Here is a 21,042-nt window from a genome sequence, read left to right on the forward strand (position 1 = left end):
TAGTAGGTCTTAGAAATCTGTAGATTCACTGTCTGATAAAGAGGAAACTTGGTATTCTAATATGTGAATTGCAAAAATCAATCATTTACTATTAAGTTAGTCATGGACCAAGCACTGTAATCAGTGGGGAGGATGAAATATATTTCTAAGTTCGAGGAGAAATAATTATAATATCACATGACAATGATGAACAAACAAGGCCCCAAAATGGAGAAACCCACCTTTGTGTGGGAGAGGGGATAAAGAGGAGAGAAGGAGGGGAGTGATGAGAGAGAGGGAAGAGAGAGCAGGGAGGGAGAGGACACAATAGTCTCCATAGAGTTATAGTGGAGGGAGAGAATCATAGACATGCAAGAGTTGAATTAAATTTTGAAAAACAGTGGAAACAATGCAGAAATGAATCATTTCTTTATTTTGTGTATTTTTCTTTGTTTTTAATATTGGATCCTTTTCAAAGATACTGTTTCACAAAATTAATGTGGTACTTTAAGACAGCATCATCTGCATAAGCTGTACTACAGATCTATGACTGCCTATAAACTTTGATAACAAATGTCATGCTTTTACAAACCACTTGAAAGGAAGAGGAAGAGCATCAGTAGAAAAGCACTGACATAAATATATTCTTAATGAAGAAGTCTTTTGAGAAATGTAGCTATTTAGCACTGAAATGTCACTATTGGCATAGTGACACCACCATGAATTTTAGGTCAAGAAGCAGGTAAGAGGACATGGGCAAGCCATGATATCCTCCACCTTTATAGATTGGAAAAAGAGTAAGTTTCATGCAGACATTGGAAAGAAGGGGTAGGAAGAATAACTTAAAGTGAAAGAAGAGGGAAATTGATGAAGCTGTTAATAAATTAAACATTATAGTAAGGCCAATGGCCAAATGACATACAATAGAATGTGTATTATGACTGACAAAATGCTGTAGTACCAGTATGCAGATGGTAAACAGTGAGAGTCCCAGATATTCCAAATGATTGTACTACTCTTATCTTTTTCATGGAATTCCCAGGAGTATTCTTTTTTTTTTTTTTTTTTTTTGAGATGGAGTCTTGCTGTGTCCCCCAGGCTGGAGTGCAGTGGAGCTATCTAGGCTCACTGTAACCTCCACCTCCTGGGTTCAAGCAATTCTCCTGCCTTAGCCTCCCGAGCAGCTCAGACTACAGGCATGTAACACCACATCCAGCTATTTTTTTTTTGTAATTTTAGTAGAGACGGGGTTTCACCATATTAGCCAGGATGGTCTCAAACTCCAACCTCGTGATCTGCCCACCTCAACCTCCCAAAGTGCTAAAATTACAGATGTGAGTCACCACATCTAACCAACTATTTTTAAATCCATCAATTAAGTGGATAAACTTGGAGCAGCAGGGTCATTAGGATCCTGTTCCAAATATAAAGTCCCCAGTTCTGGACCTCACCCCCCATGTCCCCGCACACACACCACACACTTACCCTGCTTTAGCCAACTTTTGTTGTATTTTAAATTTGTCATATAATCTTTAAATTTAAGACTTAATACCAGATTTATCTTCTGTCTGAAATGCTTTAATCTCCTCTACTCTTCTACAAGTGGCCAACTCCTACAGATTCTACAGACCTCAATTATTTTATCTTAAATTACACCATTAATGCTTGTCTTCTCCGTGAGTGTACAGACTGTGCCTTGCCAAAGACCTAACACTTATCACAGTGTCTTGTACATAGATTTGTAATAAATATTAGTTGAATAAATACATAAAAAATATTCCTCGAGTTCCCATCCTTCTTTTCAAATCAATTAATATAATTTTACCTACATCATTTTCTCCTGCAGTAGAAGAGATGTCTTTCCTGCTGTTTAAGTATAATGCCTCTACAGCAATTCTAGACACCATTTCCTTAACCCCATACACAAAACCATCTTTCATCAATTATCCCTTCCTACTCAGGTATACTCAAGTTATTCCTACCTCTCTACATAGAATTTTGTAAAAAAATTTATCTTAAATGTAGTCTACTTATTACAAATTTCCAAAATGCAAATCAAAACAAAGTAGACTTCACCTCTCTATGGTTCCTCAAATTATCATGATTCTATGGTTGCTTTCAAGCAGATAACACTATAGGACCAAATTGAGGACCAAATTAAATTACTCAAATTGCATTTATTTAAATAGTTTGAAATAGAGAAGCAGAGAGAAAGAGATAGGGTAGGTTTACACCTTTAGAAAAGAGTGTAGTGGGATGAAATCCTTACACTGTTAAAATTCTATGTTAGTTGATGTTCATATTCAAGATAAATGAAACTAAGTACAGAAGCAAGTAGCTAGTGAGGCATTTTAGACTAATATACAGTAAAGTATATGTGTGCCAATAATAGACAGGGAGATATATAAGAACCAATTTAAGCAATAAACTTTCACGTGTCTATCAGCCTTCCGCATTGACAGTGCAGATGTGAGGACTGCAGTTGAGGGCAAGCAAAGGTGATTGGAAGATGAAACTTTCTTGTAGCCAGACACACTTGCTTTATTAGAAAGATGCAAGGCTACTACAGTCTATTTTCCCACTTCAGTACCACTCCTCAAGCTGCCTCTGTCTGAAAGATCTGTTTCTGGGACAGAAATGTACCTAAACAGCTACATTTCTCATAAGCCTGCTTCCATCCCTGGGAGAATCTATCTAACTGCATTTCAAATTCCTGGTCAAGCTGTCTGTCTCTAAGGATCTTTCTTGATATATGCTTTTGACATTCTAGGTGCCATTAAAGTAGAAGTATTTCCTCTATTTTATTAAATAGAAAGTATTTTAATGCAGAAAATTTTCCTATCATATGTTTTATACCTGTGATATGTTTCCAGATAGTTTGAGGTATTGTGAATCTGCCTTCTGAAAGCCACCTATCAAATGCTCCTTATTGTCAAGGATATCTATTTATCCAGGGAATTATTGCCAAATATTAATATTTGGATTTTGAAGAAATTCTACTTTTATTGCAGCAGCATAAATGCAGATGCAATTCCTTGTAATTCAATTTTGTATTAACATTTCTTTACTCATAAATGTATTCATATATTATAAATAATTGGCTCAATTGTAAAAATTTGAAGTTATTTGTTATACTCTGCTAAAATAGTTATTTTATAGTTTATAGTTATTTAACTTCAGTTAGGGTAGAATTAATTACTTAAAAAGGGAATCCAAAAAAATAAGGTTATTTTCCATATTTGAACATTTAATAAAGGTTCTTAAAGCGCAAGATTACTTACAAAATATCTTCTGTCTTTAGAAAAACATCATCCAAGTATTTCATGTTTCTTTTTTATAAGGGAGTACTAAGTTAATTCCAAGGAAGTTTGTGAGTTGCCAAAAATTGAACTTAGGAATTAGAACCACGGACAGTTAATTGCATGGTTAAATTAAGTCCTCAGAAACCTCTGAAAAGCCATGATCCTAATACTCATATAATACATTCCTATTTTTCCAGTGTTTGCTTATCTGATTTTTACCAACAGCAGTTTTACATGGTCGTTATTTTTGCAGTCAATTTATAATGAGTTGTTGTAAAGAAATCCCAAAAAAGCACTTTGATTTCCCAACATTCCAAGTCACATTCTCATGCTTTCAAATAATTTGACAGAATTTTATATTTAAGGACTTCTTGATTTCCTTAAAAGTAATCACCTGGGGGACTTGCACCAAGATGACTGAATAGAAACAGCTCCAGAGTGCAGTTCCCAGTGAGGGAGATGCAGAAGGAAACTGATCTCCACATTTCCAACTGAGGTACCAGATTCATTTCAATGGGACTGGTTGGACAGAGGGTGCAGCCCAAGGAGGGTGAACCAAGGCAGGGTGGGGTGCTGCCCCACCTGGGAAGTGCAATTGACTGGAGGATTGGGGACATGACCCCTCAGCACTCCAGTTCAGATACTGCATTTCTCCCATGCCCTTTGCAACCCACAGTCCAGGAGAACGCTGCCAGGCTGAAAAACACTGTGAGTTTCCAACATAGATCTGAGCGACAGCTCTGGCTGGCCTGGCACCAAGAATTGTCAGCACAAAACTGGAAGAAAGTTTTGACTAGTGCCAAGACTGCCTGCAGGATGGATCTACCCACCCCCCAGAAAGAGGGAGAGCTGAAAGCAGGGAGACAGGTGATATAGCTTGGCAGGTCTCACCTCCACAAAGAACAGCAAACTGAAGCCCTCTTGCTTGAGAGTTTTGCAGCCAGCATGTCAGTTAGAGCTTGACCTGCGACAATTGAGCTCTGTGGGGGAAGAGCATCCATCATTGTGAAGGCAGGTCTAATCTCACCTGTGTAAACTGAAGCCAGAGGAGAAGCCTACATGGTAGCTGGGCTGAGTCCAAGGCAGCCCAGCAGTGCCTCTGCATTCAGAAAAGGGACAGACTGCCTCCTCAAGCAGCTTCCTGACCCCTGTATAACAAACAACAACAACAACAAAAGCCTCATACAGCAGAGAGAAGGTTAGAAGGAAAACCAAAAATAAAAAAAAAAAAGAAATAGATTCAACATCAACGGAAGGGATGTCCACTCAGAGACCCCATCTGAAATCATCAACTTCAAAGATAAAAGGCAGGTAAACCCAGAAAGATGGGAAGAAACCAGCACAAAAAGGATGAAATCATGAAAGGCCAGAATGCTTCTCCTCCTCCAAGGGATCACACCTCCTCACCAGCAAGGGAACAAAACAGGATGGAGAATTAGTTTGATGAATTGACAGAAGCATGCTTCAGAAGGTGGGTAATAGCAAACTTCTCTGAGCTAAAGGAACATGTTCTAACCCTATGCAAAGAGACTAAAAACTTTGAAAAAAGATTAGACAAAATCTTTTAACTGGAACATAAATGACTTGATGGAGCTGAAAAAACACAACACGAGAACTTCATGAAGCATACACAAGTTTTAATAGCTGAAATGATCAAGCAGAAAAAAGGATATCAGAGATTGAAGATCAACTCAATGAAATAAAATGAGAAGGCAAGATTAGAGAAAAAATAGTGAAAAAAATGAACAAAGCCTTCAAGAAATATGAGATTATGTGAAAAGACCTAACCTACACTTGATTGGTGTACCTGAATGTGTAGGGGAGAATGAATCCAAGCTGGAAAATACTCTTCAGGATATTAACCAGGAGAACTTCCCCAACCTAGCAAGGCAGGCCAACATTCAAATCCCTGAAATACAGAGAACACCACAAAGATATTCCTCAAGAAGAGCAACCCCAAGGCACATAATCGTCAGATTCACCAGGGTTCAAACGAAGGAAAAAATGCTACGAGCAGTAAGAGAGAGAGGTTGGGTCACCCACAAAGGGAAGCCCATCAGACTCACAGCAGATCTCTCAGCAGAAACCCTTCAAGCCAGAAGAGAGTGGAGGCCAATATTCAACATCCTTAAAGAAAAGAACTTTCAACCCAGAATCTCATATCCAGCCAAACTAAGCATCATAAGTGAAGGAGAAATAAATTCATTTATGGAAAAGCAAATGCTGAGAGATTTCATTACCACCAGGCCTGCCTTACAAGAGCTCCTGAAGGAAGCACTAAACATAGAAAGGAACAACCAGTACCAGCTACTGCAAAAAGGTACCAAATGGTAAAGACCAACAATGCAATGAAGAAACTGCATCAACTGATGGGCAAAACAACCAGCCAATAACAAAATGGTAGGATCAAATTCACACATAACAATGTTAACGTTAAATGTAAATGGCCTAAATGCCCCAGTCAAAAGACACAGATGGACAAACTGGATAAAAAGCCAAGACCCCATGTATGCTTTATTCAGGAGACCCATCTTAAATCACACACACATAGACTCAAAACAAAGGGAAGGAAGAAGATTTACCAAGCAAATGGAAAGAAAAGAAAAAAAAAAGAAATTGCAATCCTAGTTTCTGATAAAATAAACTTTAAATCAACAAAGATCAAAAGAGACAAAGGCATTACATAATGGTAAAAGGATAAGTGCAACAAGAAGAGCTAAGAATCCTAAAGATATGTGCATCCAATACAGGAGCACCCAGATAAATAAAGCAAGTTCTTAATGACCTAAAAAGAGACTTAGACTCCCACACAATAATAGTGGGAGACTTCAACACTCCAATGTCAATATTAGACAGATCAATAAGACAGAAAACAAGGATTTCTAGGACTTGAACCCAGATCTGGACCAAGCGGACCTAACAGACATCTACAGAACTCTCCACCCCAAATCCACAGAGTATACATTCTTCTCAGCACCACATCACACTTACTCTAAAATTGACCACATAATTGGAAGTAAATCACTCCTCAGCAAATGCAAAAGAATGAAAAACATAACAGTGTCTCAGACTGCAATCAAATTAGAACTCAGGATTAAGAAACTCACTCAAAACCACACAACTTGATGGAAATGGAACAACTTGCTCCTGAAAGATGACTGGATAAAAAGTGAAGTGAGGCAGAAATAAAGATGTTCTTTGAAACCAACAAGAATGAAGATACAATGTACCAGAATCTTTGGGACACACTTAAAGCAGTTTCTAGAGGGAAATGTATAGCAATAAATGCCCACATGAGAAGCAAGGAAAGATCTAAAATCGACACTCTATCTACAAAATTGAAAGAACTAGAGGAGCAAGATAAAAAAAAACTCAAAAGCTAGCAGAAGACAAGAAATACTAAGATCAGAGCAGAACTGAAGGAGATAGAGACACAAAAACCCCTTCAAAAACTCAATAAATCCAGGAACTGGTTTTTTGAAAATATCAATGATACAGACAGACCACTAACCAGACTAATAAAAAAGAAAAGAGAAAAGAATTGAATAGATGGAATAAAAAATGATAAAGGGGATATCACCAATTCCACAGAAATACAAACTACCATCAGAGATTACTACAAACAACTCTATGCATATAAACCAGTAAATCTGGAAGAAATTGATAAATTCCTGGACACTTGCACCCTCCCAAGACTAAACCAGGAGAAAGTTGAAATCCTGAATAGACCAATAACAAGATCTAAAGTTGAGGCAGCAATAATAGCCTACCAACCAAAAAAGGTCCAGGTCCAGACAGGTTCCCAGCAAAAATCTACCAGATGTACAAGGAGAAGCTGGTACCATTCCTTCTGAAACTATTCCAAACAATACAAAAAGAGGGAATCCTCCCTAACTCATTATATGAGACCAATATTATCCTGATACCAAAACCTGGCAGAGACATAACTAAAAAAGAAAACTTTAGGCCAATATCCATGATGAACATCAATGCAAAAATCTTCAATAAAATACTGGCAAACTGAATGCAACAGCACATCCAAAAACTTACAATCAAGTAGGCTTCATTTCGATAATGCAAGGCTGGTTGAACATACACAGATCTATAAGCGTAATCCATTGCATAAACAGAACCAAAGACAAAAACCACATGATTATCCCCATATATGTAGAAAGGCCTTTGACAAAATTCAACAGCCCTTTATACTAAAAACACTCAATAAGCGAGGTATTGATGGAATGTATCTCAAAATAATGAAAGCTATTTGTGACAAACCCACAGCCAATATTATACTGAATGGGCAAAAACTGGAAGAATTCCCTTTGAAATCTGGCACTAGACAAGGATTCCCTCTCTCACCACTTCTATTCAATATAGTATTGGAATTTCTATCCAGAGCAATCAGGCAAGAAAAAGAAATAAAGAGTATTCAGTTAGGAAAGGAGGAAGTCAAATTGTCTCTATTTGCAGATGACATTACTATATATTTAGAAGACCCATTATCTCAGCCCAAAATCTCCTTAAGCTGATAAGCAAGTTCAGCAAAGTCTCAGGATATAAAATCAAATGCAGAAATCACAAGCATTCCTATACATCAATAACAGACAAACAGAGAACCAAATTATGAGTGAACTCCCATTCACAATTGCTACAAAGAATAAAATACCTAGGAATACAACTAACGAAGGATGTAAAGGACCTCTTCAAGGAGAACTACAAACCACTTCTCAAGGAAATAAGAGAGGACACGAACAGATGAAAAAACATTCCATGCTCATGGTTAGGCAGAATCAATATTGTGAAATGGCCATACTGCCCAAAGTAATTTATAGATTCAGTGCAGTCTCCATCAAGCTACCATTGACCTTCTTCACAGAACTGAAAAAAAAAACCACCTTGAACTTCATATGCAACTAAAAGAGGGCCTGCATAGCCAAGACAATTCTAAGCAAAGAGAACAAAGCTGGAGTCATCACACTACCTGACTTCAAGCTATACTACAAGGCTACAGTAATCAAAACAGCATGGTACTGGTACCAAAACAGACATACAGACCAATGGAGCAGAACAGAAACCTCAGAAGCAATGCCACACATCTACAAACATCTGATCTTTGATAAACCTGACAAAAACAAGCAATGGGGAAAGGATTCCCTGTTTAAGAAATGGTGTTGGGCAAACTGGCTAGTCATGTGCAGAAAGCTGAAACTGGACCCCTTCCTTACAGCTTACACTAAAATTAACTCCAGATGGATTAAAGATTTAATCATGAGACCTAACACCAAGAAAATCCTAGAAGAAAATCTAGGCAAAACGATTCAGGAAATAGGCATAGACAAGGGTGTCATGACTAAAACACCAAAATCAACGCAACAAAAGCCAAAATAAACAAATGGGATCTAAATAAACTTAAGAGTTTCTGCACAGGAAAAGAAAGAATAATTAGAGTGAACAGGTAACCAACAGAATGGGAAAAGATTTTTGCAATCTACCCCTCTGACAAAGGGCTAATATCCAGAATCTGCAAAGAACTGTATCAGATTTACAAGAAAATAAAACAAACCCACTCAAAAGCAGGCAAAGGATATAAACAGACACTTTTCAATAGAAGACATTTCTAAGGCCAACAAATCTATGAAAAAATGCTCATCATCACGGGTCATTAGAGAAATGCAAATCAAAAATCACATTGAGATACCATCTCATGCCAGCTAGAATGGTGATCATAAAAAATCTGGAGACAGATGGTGGAGAGGATGTGGAGAAATAGGAACACTTTTACACTGTTGGTGGGAGTGTAAACTAGTTCAACCATTGTGGAAGACAGTGTGGCAACTCCTCAAGGATCTATAAATAGAAATTCCATTTGAACTAGCAATCCCATTACTGGGTATATAACCAAAGGATTATAAATTGTTCTATTATAAAGGGCACATGCACAAGTATGATCATTGTGGCACTGTTTACAATAGCAAAGACCTGGAACCAACCCAAATGCCCTTCAATGATAGACCGAACAAAGAAAATGTAGCACATATACACCATAGAATACTATGCAGCCATAAAAAAATGATGAGTTTGTGTCCTTTGTAGAGACATGGATGAACCTGGAAACCATCATTCTCAGCAAACTGACATAAGAACACAAAACCAAATACCACATGTTCTCACTCATAGGTGGGTGTTGAACAATGAGAACACATGGACACAGGGAGGGGAACATCAGACATTGGGTTATGTTGCAGAGTGGGTGGCTAGAGGAGGGACAGCAGGGGGCTGGGAAGTTGGAGAGGGATAATACTGGGAGATATGCCTGATGTAGGTGACGGAGGGATGGAGACAGCAAACCACCATGGCATGTGTGTACTTATGCAACAATCTTGCAAGATCTGCACATGTACCCCAGATTTAAAAAAATGTAATCACCTGATACTTGACTTATGGTCACTATATAATTGCTTCTGTAAGGAATAAAAAAATTTTAGAGAAATAACTGTATATATTATATGTCAGTTGTGAATCTGTTGCTTGCGTGCATTCCTTAGCACTGGATTTCATGTCGAATTTCTTTATCAATATGTGTTCTACATGCTGCATGCCAATTGTAAAATTCATGAAATTATTTTTTAAACTTTTTTCTTTATTGCCAAATAGATTATTCAAAATTTATATTAGATTAAAGTTAAGATTATTTTCTGATGGAAATTAACAATCGGGGAGGATCAAAGACTCTGAAGTGTGTATGCTTTCCTTATTGAAAGATTGAATTAACATTTGTTAAAGTGAAAGATCATTAAAAGAAAATATCTTTTTTTTCTATTCAATTTACCAAAAGGTAGGATGTGGGCAGTGGGATTCGTAGTCTGAGGTTTGTTATATTTAATTGCCTCAATAGACCTGACATGCTGTTAGTGACGTATTTTACCTAAAATGAGTATCTTCTCTCTTGCTCTGTAACCAGAAATGTAGAGCCAAGCTCACCAAGCTATTTGTATCCCTTACTCAATCTTTTATGTATTTAAAATATTGAGAATACATGAATGATTCATGAATCTGTATCCTTGAAAAATTGTTTTACACCCCAACAAATCTGTCATTCATCTTAATCCACTAGCTCACAGGAGAGGGAGGTGGAAGGTTGAGGAGATGATATTCTTTAAATAGCACAGATGTTTAAGAAGTGTCTGTATTTCTCTAAGTAGTCATATGACACAAGATGAGAGGATGGCTTGTTTTGCTGTTGTGTAAATTGGAACTGAGAGGCAGGTAAATATTTGAGTATTTGAGGAGAAAATAGGTAATTGTGGTTAAGAACTAAAACTAGTACATATATTTAATTTTCTACTTCTAATAAAAAATAAAATCTCCATTATTATTTAGATTATGGCATGTAGACTATTTTTTTCCTACTGTCAGTGAGGAATCTGTTGATAAATATCATAAAACACCAACCATGTATCATTTATCTTGGGAAAATGGTGTTAAAAAGAGAGGATAAAACTTTGGGTAACACACAGACAACTTCCATTCCTACCTCTGCTATTTACTAGTCATTAACACTGTCACCTGATTTTCCCATATGTGTTTAGAAGGATTAAATTAAAAATGGAATATAAGCATATTATTTTTCATATTTAGTTGAATATATTTTGATTACCCCAACTGTCATTTTTCTTCTTTAGCCACATTGTTTTTTCCTTTACCTATGCCTACACACACGCACACACACACACACACACGTATTTATCTCCAAGATCGTCAAGATCCTTATACTTATTTTCTCTTGTGTTTATATACTACCTTGTTCTTGGATGTAGTTAACTCTAATGCCTTTAACTTGCAAATGTACAAATGAGCCCCCAATTTCTCCAAATTTCCATCTTTTACACTGAAAATGCTCTAAACCTTATGTTTTATTACTTTTTAATTTTTCAAATTTTTCTCCATAAGAAACATACCTTTACCTATCCCATTTTACATACAGTTATTAAAGTACAATCTTTATTTTTATCTATAGTTTGTAGATAATTTTTCTTCATCTTCTAAAAATATTTTATTATCACAAAGCAGCCCCAGTTTTATTTCCCACTTCCTAGTGCTCATTATAATTTCTTTGTCTTTGTAATTCAACAGGTAGGTATCTTTGTTATTCATTTTACTTAGAACACGGTGAGCCCATGCCATGTTTAATTTTAAATTTCTATTGTGAACAACCTATGTTATTCAAAAATCTTCATAACAAATCCATACTGGTTTTTAGAATTCTCTAATTTATTCAGGCTCAAATGTTTATATATCAAACATCCTGACTTTAATTTAAATAGCAAAGATAGTGTTAAATAAGATCCACCAATTAATTAAAAATAAATTTAGAAAAGTTCAGAGTGAGACCATAAATTTTAACCTGGAAATTTTATGAGCTCTTGCTTCAAAAAGCAGTATAGTGCCTTGATTTTTGAAAAGTAGGCGTCTTTGTGAATGTTGAACAACATATCCAGTTTTTATGAAGACTAACATAGCTAAGATTTAGGTTTTCATCATCCTTTCCAACTTCCCCCTATCCTTTTATAGTCAACCCCTCCCACCACCACTACCTCCTGGCCACTGCCAAACACCGAGGTGTTTTCCGTCCCTATAATATTGCCTTTTCCAGAATTTCCTATAAATGAAATCATACTATATATGTAGCCTTTTGGGTCTGGCTTCCTTCACTTAGCAAAACACATTTGCAATTCATGTATGTTGTTCTGTGTATCAAAAGTTTACTTTTTGTAGTTAAGTAGCATTCCATTTTATGTATGTATCAGCTTGATTAGCCATTCATTGGTTGAAGGAAATTTGAGTTGTTTCCAGTTTTTGACAATTATGAGTAAAGCTGCTCTAAATATTTGCAAATGGGTTTTTGTGTGAACGTAAGTTTTTATTTCTCTAAGGTAAATATCTAGAAGTGAAATTGTTTGGTTATATGGTGAGTGTGTGTATAATTTTAAAAGAAACTATAAACCTATGTTCCAAAGTGGCTGTGCCATTTTGCATTTCCATCAGCAACTACATGTAGTTGCAAGAACTTATAGCAACTGGAAATTTCTTTCTCTCTCTCTCTCTTTTTAATAATCATGTTACCGTCCTTAAAGACCTTCCAGTGAGGCAACATTTGGAGGTGGAAGACAGTTATATTGAATATCCTGACATTCTGTAAACTTAAGCTAATGTGAGTGTTTATGTCCTAATTTTTAACAAAATTTTTAAAATAAAAGTGAAAGCATAAAACAAGGATATAAAGAAAGAAAATATATTTAATAGTTGTACAATGTTTTTGTGTTTTAATCTAAGAGTTATGAGAGTCAAAAAAGTTAGGCAATAAAAAGTTTATAAAGTAGAAAAGTTTAAGATTAGCATTAATTTATTATTGAAGAAACAATTTTTTAATATTTGTGTGGCTCGAGAGAGAAGGATGGAAGGAAGGAAGGAAGGAAGGAAGGAAGGAAGGAAGGAAGGAAGGAAGAAAAGAAGGTAGGAGGGAGGGAGGAAGGGAGGAAGTGAGGGATGGAGGGAGGAAAGAAATTAGAGTCATTTAAGTCAATGATTTTCAAGAAGAAAGGAAAAAGAAGGCACCACTCCCACCTCAGCTCCCAAAGAGTTATGGAAGCATCTCTTTGGAGTCAGAAGGATTTTGTTTGAAAACATAAAGTAGGATCTACCTAGCCTGCTTGCTTTACAAATGAAAAACAACAACAAAAATAACTAAAGTTGAAATAAAAATAGTATGTTTCATCCCACACATCAAGTTACTTGGCAACTAAACTAGTTGAACATAAAGAATTGTATTAAAGCAGCAAGCATTTCCTTGCTGCTAAGACCTCATTTTGGTTGACTGAGGTTGTACCAAGTCAGCCTACCAATTCATCATTCCTTCCAGTTTCTGCACCATTGGAAATGTAATTTTGTACCTCCTCACTTCAAGAGTTGGAGTTTTTTTCTTTTTACATACTGTTTTGAATCTAAGCTTGCTGTGTGAATTTTACCAGCTGATGTGATTTGTCAGAAGTAATGGTAAATGTGGTTCTGAGCCTAGCTTTTAAGAAGCATTACATTCTTCTTTACACTCTTTCTCTTTCTCTTTGTACCCTCCTCGAGAATGAGAATAAATTCAGACTAATCTTCTGGAAGATGGGAGAATACATGCAGCAGAAATGAGGTCATCCTTAATGATCCAGCTATGGTTATTCCAAATCATCTTGTCCAAACCTGACCTGTCAGCTGACCCAAGAGTCTTGAGCAAGCCCAGCCAAGACCAGCTGAGACAGGTTCTTATCAGAAGACATGCCCATAAAACTTGCAATGTTACAAGGAAATATCTGTTTAAGACTTGCAGTTTTGAATGGTTTGTTACATAGCTATTGCTAACTGATTCATCCATCAGCCATAAGACATAAAAAATTAATCATAGTTTCGGTCATTTCCCTTAATAAAGACTTTCACATTATTTTCCTCCTCAACATAATAATATGTTGAGTTTATTGTTGAAGACTAAAGAGATTTCTGAGTTAAGCATGTAGTTGGCAGTTTCACACGTAATCACACACATGTTGCATATCCTGATACACGCCCATCACTTTGTACCTCCACCGTCATTGTACACTTCTGAAGCAGATTAAAGAGGTCAGATTAAACTTACTTCTCCCTCATAATTGAGATATGAACCTTAAAGGGAGATATGATTTGGCTGTGTCTCCACTCAAAATCTCATCTTGAATTGTAATTCCTGTAAGGTCTTTTAGGCCAACTGGCTTCACGACATGCCATACTCTAAGTCGACCCATGGCAACCTGTGACCTGCAGGTACATCTCTGGATGGCCTCCTGGAACTAGAATGTCTGAAGGAACTGAAAAACCACAAAAGGAGAAGAAATGACCAACCCCTGTGGTGCCTAATGAACTTTGAGACATTCTCTATTGTTCTTTATTCCCGTCTCAATTGATAAGGCAATTGGACTTCATAACTGACCTTGGTCAATCTCATGAGACCTCCAGACCCTACAACCCCTCTCAGCTTGCAAAAACCACCCTAAACTGTAACTTCTGTAACTTTCCACTGCCAACCCCAAACCTATAAATCTGACTCCTATCCCACTGCCCTCTGCTGATTCTCTTTTCAGACTCAGCCTTCTTGCACCCAGGTAATACAGCCGTATTGCTCACACAAAAGCCTGTTCGGGGTCTCTTCATTTGGAGTGCATGTTTTAACATTTGGTACTGAAAACCTGGGATGGGGTACTCCTTTGGGGAAACGAGCCCACTGTCCCCTATCCCACTCTGCGAAGAGATCCACCTGAGATCTGAACACGTCAAATCAGCCTAGCAGCTCACTCTTAGTGTGCCTAATAGCTCTGTCGCCACCTTCCTATCGGGTAAGCAGTCTTCCCCTCTTTCTCTCTTTTCCTTCAGGGAAGAGGAGATAAGTTCTCCCTCTCTCTCTTTTCCTTCGGAGAAAAAGGAGACAGGCCTCTCCCTCTTCCTATTTTCCTGTAAAGAAAAGGAGACAAGTCTCTCCTTTCTTTCTCTTTTCCTTTAAATCGTTCTCCTTCTAGGTAGAGAAAAGGAGACGAGTCTCTCCCTCTTTCTCTCTCTTTTCCCTTAAAGAAAAGGAGACAGGTCTCTCCCTCTCTCTCAAGAATTTTGACATCAGTCATAGACTTGGGAAGACAGTCTTCCCTTGGTGTCTGGTCAATCTGGTCAATGGCAGGGAAGCCTGCCTTGATCACTCCCCACGTTACAACCCAGGAGTCAGTCAGGGATGTCTACTGAAAATGCTCATAGTTTTGCTCACTACTCCTACTCTCTCCTCTACTCCTTTACTTGAAACTTACCTCCTTTGCTGTGGGCAATATTCTGCTCTCTATCCCTCTGTCTTCTCCTCTAGCCTGTGTCCTTAAAAAAACTAAAAACTCTTCAATTGTTGCCCTATCTGAAACCTAAACTTCTCATTTTCTTTTCTGTAACATGGTCTGGCCTCAACACAAATTAGACTATGGTTCCAAATGGCCAGAAAATGACACTTTAAACCTGTCTATTCTATGAGACCTAGACAACTTTCGTCAATAAATAGGCAAATGGTCCCAGGTGCTCGACGTCCAGGTATTTTTTTACACTCTAATCCCTCAATAATCTCTGCTCTCAATGCAACCCATCCAAAATTTTCTTTCTCTCCCTTCCGTCTGCCCCTCCTGCTCTGCTGGCAACCCACAATCCTCCTTATCCATTCACCATTTCGAATTTTCTTCTTCCCAAATGTCCAAACCAGGCCATAATCAAGGTCTTAATACTGCCCCTCCGCCACTAGAGCCTCCTTCCTCTTCCTCTGCCCTCACCTCATACCCAGTCCCACTCACAGTTTAGTCCCGAGTCTGACTCTTCCACCCCTGCCCAACAATTCCTCCTTTGAGAGGTGGCTGGAGCCAAAGGCATAGTTAGGGTGCACATTCCTTTCTCTTTATCCCACCTTTCTCAAATTGGCCAATGGTTAGGCTCCTTTTCATCAGATCCTCCAATACTTATCCCAGTCCTATAATATCACCTGTAGTGACTTAAATATCATCCTTACCTCTATTCTCGCCCCTGAAAAATGCTTAATATACATTTTAACACTCAATCAGCCCCTGACATTAAAAAAGCTACAGAAATTAGTATCTGCCCTTCAAACCCCACAACAGGAATTAATCAACCTCACCTTCAAGGTATTCAATAATAGGGAAGAAGCTGCCTGGTGGCAGTGCATCTCAAAACTACAGATGCTTGCCTCTGCTGTAGACAAACCCCAGCCATACCTCCATCACAAAGACTAAAATGTGCCCAGACTGCAGTGTCCAGCCGCCCCTCCCAGGCCTTGCTTCAATTGTCGGAAACATGGTCACTGGGCCAAGGAATGGCTGCAGCCCTGGATTCCTCCTAAGCTAGGTCCCATGTATGTAGGACCCCACTGGAAGTGGGACCACCTGACTCAAAACACTGTCTCTAAGGCTCCAAGAGTCCAACTCAATAGCCCTCCGGCTGACTCTTTCCCTGATCTCCTCGGCTTAGTGGCTGAAAATTGATGCTTTCCAAAACCTCGGAAGCCCCCTGGACCATCAAGGACACCGAGCTTCAGCTAACTCTTATGGTAGAGGGTCAGTCCAACGCCTTCTTAGTCAACACAGAGGCCACCCCCTCCACGCTGCCTTCTTTTCAAGGACCCATCTCCTTGGCCTCCATAACTGCTGCGGGAATTGACAGCAAGGCTTCCAGGCCTCTCCAAACTCCCCAAGTCTGGTGTCAATTAGGCCAGCGCTCCTTTCCACGTTCTTTCCTAATCATCCCCACTTGTCCAGGTCCTCTGTTAGGCTGAGATTACCTAGCAAAATTGTTTGCCTTCTTAACTATTCCTGGTCTACAGCCACATCTCATTGCCACCCTCTTCCCCAAACCTGTACCTCCCTTAATAGTTCCCCTTATGTCCTGCTACCTTAACCCTAGGGTGTGGGACACCACCTCCCCATCCCTGGTTCACTCACCTTTTGCCATATCATTAAAACCTAACCACCCCTACCCCACCCAGCGCCAGTATCCCATCCCAGCACAAACATTAAAAGACCTAAAGCCTGCTATGACTTGCTTGCTACAACATGGCCTTTTAATTTCTATAAACACTCCTTCAGTTCCCCTATCCTGGCTGTCGAAAAACCAGACAAATTCTGCAGACTAGTCTAAGACCTCTGGCTTATCAGTCAGGTTGTACTCTCCATTCATCCTGCAGTGCTAAACCCCTATACCCTCCTATCTTCCATACCCACTTCCACAACTCACTATTCTGTTCTTGACCTCAAAAGCGCTTTTTCTAATCCCCAAATTTCTTCCCCTTTAGTTACCATCTTGGCATAATAGTTCACCAGCATACATGTGCTCTCCCTGCCAATCATATACTGTTAATTTCCCAAACCCCAACCTCATCCACTAAACAACAACTTCGCTCCTTCCTAAGCGTTGTGTAATACTTTTGCCTCTGGATACCAGGTTTTGCCCTCCTCACCAAACCACTTCATAAACGTACAAAAGGAAACCTATCTAACCCCATAGACCAAAAGTCCTTCCCCCCTTCTTCCTTTCATTCTCCAAAAAAGGCCTTAGAGACTGCTCCTACTTTAGCACTCCCCAGCTCCTCTCAACCCTTCTCTTTCTACACAGCAGAAATAAAAGGCTGTGACATCGGAATTCTTACACAGAAGCCAGGCCCATGGCCTGTAGCCTTTTTATCCAAACGATATAACCTCACAGGCCTGGGCTGGCTTCCATGCCTACACTCAGCAGTAGCCACCGCCCTGATACTCCTAAAATCCCTCAAAATCACTGGCTGTGCCCCGCGTACCCTCTATAGCTCCCACAACCTCCAAAGTTTAGTTTCCTCTTCACAGCTCACACACATACCTTCCACCCCTTGCTTCCTCCAGCTCCATTCACTGTTCATTGAAACACCCACAATAACCGTTGCTCTCAGTCCTGACTTCAACCCAGCCTCTCACTTAGTACCGAACATATACCCTGACCCCCACCACTGTGTCTCCCTAATCGACGTAGCATCCTCCCCATTTTTCCATATTTCTCTTTTTCCTATTCCAGACCCACACATGGTTTACTGATGGCAGTTCCTCTGAGCCCAGTCGGTTGGCACTGGCCAAAGCTGGCTATGCTGTTGGATCTCACCCATCTGTTATCGAGGCTGCCACATTCCCCTCTTCACCACATCTCAGCAAGCTGAACTGATTGCCTTAACTCCCGCTCTTACTCTTGCCAAAGGACTACATGTTAATATCTATACCGACTCTAAATATGCCTTCCACATCCTCCACTACTGTACTGCCATATGGGGAAAGAGGTTTTCGCACCATACAGGAGTCCTCTGTTATCAATGTCCCCTTAATAAAGGCCTTCCTTAAGGCCACTCACCTCCCAGCCAAGGCTGGAGTTATTCATTGCAGAGGGACTCAGGATTTGAGCTGCTTCTAAAGAACCCACAGGGTATAGCCCCTTTGAACTCCTATATGGCCACACTTTCTGCTTATGGGCCTAACCTCATTTCAGACACCAGTCCTCTTGGTGACAAACTTCCAGTCCTCCAACAGCCCAGACATGAAATCTGCCAGGCTGCTAATTTCCTCTTACCCACTCCAGACACCCAGCCATATGAAAACAACGTAGTGGTAAGGTCAGTCCTAGTTAAAAGCCTAAAACCCCTCGCTCTTCACAGCCTCAGTGGACAGGTCTCTTCCCGGTCGACTACAGCACCCCAACTGCTGTCTGCCTGCAAGATGGACACCAGTGGGTTCACCACTTCAGGATGAACCTGTGCCCATCAGACAGCCGGCCTGACTCCTCCATCTCTTCTTGGAAGTCGTAAGTACTCTTGCCAGCGTCTCTAAAGCTCACTTGAATTTCTGAAGAAACTTAAATGCCCTGTTTTATTTACTTTTCCTTCAGGCAATTAGTTTATATTTGTGGTTTTATCCCCAGGCTGCCACCCTCGATTCTCTTTTAGAGTGTTTGATTGATCTTCAGTGGCAAGGGGACTTCAGTTCTTCCACCTTGAAGTCATCTTCTTTTCTTTTATACCCACTCTTAATATTGCTCCTGGTTCTCCTGCTACCCCACCTCTCCCTGATTAACTCCAACATACCATAAACCTAACCCACTCTCTCCTAGCCAACTCGAACCCTTCCTTAGCTGGAGATTGCTGGCTATGCATTTCCCCCTCCTCATCCCACTACACAGCCAATCCTGCCCTACTAAACAGCTGGATGAACTATCCCATTTCTCTACACCTCCAGACTTCCTTCAACAGCCCACACCTGTACCCCTCAGAAGAATTCCTCTACCTCCCAGAGTCGACAGAGAAACCCCAGATGTCTCATCCCAACAGGCTGCTGCTTTTCTACACACCTCCCTACGTGATCTTTTCCCTATGTCAACTCCACACCCCCATTCTCGACTGCTAACCACACAAACAACAATTCCTATCATCGCTCCCTTATGCACTTCATGACAATCACCCACGAGAATCCCCGTAGGAAATCTCCTTCCCTCTTTGTGTTCCTTGACACTTCAACTCAAGAGCCCTGCTACCCATGTTAACCATAAAATAGGAGCATACACACTGCGCATTACAGAAAAGTCCTCCCTTAGTACTAGAAGCCTTAAAAACGTCGATAGCAGGTTTTGCTGAGGTAGGCATTTGCCCTGACTCTCACTTTACCCTGGGCTGCAGTCCCCTTGCTCCTCAGGCTCTCCTCCAGACACCTCTTTCTGTCTGCTCATACCCAATCTTGTTAGTGAAAGTGAATGGTTACTTATAGATACCACGTGCTTCCTCTTACAACATGAAAACAAGAGCTCTCCCTCCACACAGTTACCCTACCAAGCCCCACTACAACTTTTAACAGCCCCAGCCCTTCCTGGATCCCTTGGCATTTGGGTCCAAAGCCCTCAGAACAACTTCTCACCTTTTCAGTTTACATTTGCAGTTCTGTCTAAGCCACAGACTCTTTTCCTCTGTGGTTCTTCTTCTTACATCTGCCTTCCCACCAACTGGACAGACGCTTTTACCCTACTTTTCCTTACTGCCAAAATTCAGTTTGCCAACAGAGACAAAAGCCTTCTTGTTCCCCTTGTGGTCCCAACACAATACAAGTGGGTCATTCCGTTGATCCCCTTACTTGTAGGGCTAGGAATTTCTACGGTATCGGCACAGGCATAGCAGGCCTTACCACTTCAATCCTCACCTTCTGTAGCCACTCTAATGATGTCTCTGCTACCACTGCAGAATTAACTCAATCGCTATCCCTTCTTCAAGCTCAGGTAAGTTCCCTAGCTACAGTTGTCCTCCAGAACAGCCGAGGTCTTGATCTGCTGACTGCTGAAAAAGGAGGTCTTTACCTATTCCTAAATGAAGAATGTTGTATGTAAACCAGTCCAGCCTTGTATATGATTTTTAATCAGTAGATTAAAAGACAGAGCCCCAAAGCTCACCAATCAGGCAAATAGTTTTTCTGGAGCTGGCTGGACTGGCTGGACACTCTCTAACTGGGAGTCATGGCTTCTTCCAATCCTTAGTCCTCTGGTAGCTATCTTTTTTCTTCTCTTATTTGAACCTTGTGTTTTCCAGTTAATCTCTCAATTCTTACAAAATCGTATATAAGCAATAACCACTCAGTCAATATGACAAATGCTCCTTCTAACAAACCCCCAGTAGCACCCCTTGCCCTGAGATCTCCCAGCAATCTAAACTCTTTCCCACTTTTAGGTTTCGAGGCTGCCCCAATCCCACTCAAAGAAGCCCTGAGAAACATCGCCCCACTCCCTCTGTGCTGGCCTTCCTGATATTACACTGCACTCCACTCTTCATTTCTTTTTCCTTTACATTACTAATATAAAAAGACAGGAATGTACGCTCTTTTAGGCTAACTGGCTGTACCACAGGCCATACCCTAAATCAAGTCATGGCAACCCGTGACCTGCATATACACCTCTGGATGGCCTTCTGGAACTACAAAGTCTGAAAACTACAAAAGAAGAACAAATGACCAACCCCTGTGGCACCTACTTAACTTTGAGACATTCTCTATTGTTTCTTATTCCCTCTTCAATTGATAAGGCAATTGGACTTTGTAATCGGCCTTGGTCAACCTCCTGACTCCAGACCCTATGACCCTCTCCCAGCTTGCAAAAACCACTC

The 21,042-nt window shown here is 39.9% G+C and overlaps 1 long non-coding RNA gene across 3 annotated transcripts in view; it reads left to right on the forward strand.

The window, feature by feature from the left end:
- Positions 1-21,042, forward strand: part of LOC108590429 (uncharacterized) — a 48,962-nt gene that overhangs the window by 15,715 nt on the left and 12,205 nt on the right. Inside the window, exon 5 of one of the 3 annotated variants that reach the window (XR_013532657.1) lies at positions 14,063-14,935. The exons of the other annotated variants lie outside the window; for them this stretch is intronic. This is a non-coding gene — a long non-coding RNA (uncharacterized LOC108590429). Of the gene's footprint in view, positions 1-14,062; positions 14,936-21,042 lie in introns of those variants that run through there. 3 annotated transcript variants of the gene reach the window in all.

Source organism: Callithrix jacchus, chromosome 2 (genome assembly GCF_049354715.1).
Source record: "Callithrix jacchus isolate 240 chromosome 2, calJac240_pri, whole genome shotgun sequence".
In the NCBI taxonomy this organism is placed as follows: domain Eukaryota; kingdom Metazoa; phylum Chordata; class Mammalia; order Primates; family Cebidae; genus Callithrix; species Callithrix jacchus.